At 42.8% G+C, this 1,573-nt stretch overlaps 1 non-coding gene across 1 annotated transcript; it reads right to left on the bottom strand.

Annotated features, from left to right (window-relative positions):
- Positions 1-1,282: 1,282 nt before the first annotated feature.
- Trnaa-ugc (transfer RNA alanine (anticodon UGC)) lies at positions 1,283-1,351 on the bottom strand. Its single transcript has one exon. It is a non-coding gene; the product is annotated as a tRNA-Ala (tRNA).
- Positions 1,352-1,573: the final 222 nt, after the last annotated feature.

Here is a 1,573-nt window from a genome sequence, read left to right on the forward strand (position 1 = left end):
TAGCCGACTGCAATGTTAGCAGAGAGAATTGCTAGTCAAGGGCACCCTGAGAAGAAATGAAGATCTCGTTCCTGATAGGATGGAATTCAATTAGAAACTGGCCACACACCACCCAAGGTTTTCAAAGCAAACCAGCCTATAGCCTTTTCCTGATGCCTATGCCCAACTCCAACAGAGACAGACATGTGGCTTTTTCTGTTTCTTTTTGGAGTCCCAGGTTGGGAAAAGCATGTACTCAGGTAGGACAATGGAAGAACTGAGCATCCGCATCAGGATACCATTAAAAAAATATATACCAAAAACAAATGGACAACAAATCAAAAGAGCTACTTTTGCTAGTACTCTGCTGCTGTTCTATTCTGTTCTATTGCTCCAGCTACTGAGCCAATATGGTGGAGTGGGGATTTTACTGATTGGCCATCTACCTTTTCATGGACCCTGTTGATTGGTTGTCTCTCTTACAGACCATGGTTGGAAAGTTGCATGCATGGGGAATATCTTGGGAGCATCCTTATTCCACTTAGCCCATTTCTTGCTCTTGGTGCACCTTGTCATTTTCTCCTGGCTGTTGTGATTTCTCTGTCTGCTATGTTTCTTTAAATGGGGTCTCCACACTGGTTTCCATCTGGCAGCTGATAGAAACACATGTTCCTCAATTGGGAGTACCTTCCTAAGTCTACCTGTCCATCAGTGGGAACCAGTGAACCTGGTTAGCTCTGTGAGTGAGTTGACGGCATCTGTAATCAAATATTCATGGCAATGAGAGGAGCTGTTACCATTTGGGAGTGAATTTCATACATGCAATTGCAAAACTCTGTATTCCCTAACTTCAAGAAACATGTTTAAGCATGATTGCAAATGAGAAATAGTTGTAATGAAAATCAAATTCAAGAACATATGTTGCTTTTTTTTTTAGTTAAATGTTATTTTATTTAAAGATATAAGTAAAGCAGGTGTTAGTACAATGTCAAGGACACTGAAGACACAGTAGTTTAAAAAGATCCCTTATGAACCCCACACTATGGTGAAAAGATGGATATTAATCAAATTGTACCAATGAAACTGAACTGAGGGTTCTTCAAAGAATAGCCATCCTTCAATGGCTCATGCCTGTCATCCTAGCTAATCAGGAGGCTGAATTCTTTTTTTTTTTTTTTTTTTTTTCCGGTCGTGGGGCCTGAACTCTGGGCCTGGGCGCTGTACCTCAGCTCTTTTAGCTCAAGGCTAGCGCTCCACCAATTGGGCCACAGCGCCACTTCCGGCTTTTTTCTTTTTGCTTATGTGGTGCTGGGGAATCGAACCCAGGGCCTCATGCATGCAAGGCAAGCGCTCTACCACTGAGCCACCTCCCCAGCCCATAGGAGGCTGAATTCTAAGGATCATGGTTCAAAGCCAGCCGCAGCAGGGAAATCTATGATGTTCCTATCTCCAATCAACCAGGAAAGAGCTGGAAGTGGCTCAAGTGACAGAGTACTAGCCTTGAATAAAAAATGCTAAGAGATAGCACCCAGCCCTGAGTTCAAATCTTAGTACCAGCAAAAAAGAAAAGAAAAGAAAGGGAGAGAGGGATTGG

The sequence above is a fragment of the Dipodomys merriami genome, unplaced genomic scaffold (assembly GCF_024711535.1).
Source record: "Dipodomys merriami isolate MVZ:Mamm:240054 unplaced genomic scaffold, mDipMer1.0.p SCAF_151, whole genome shotgun sequence".
Lineage (NCBI taxonomy): Eukaryota > Metazoa > Chordata > Mammalia > Rodentia > Heteromyidae > Dipodomys > Dipodomys merriami.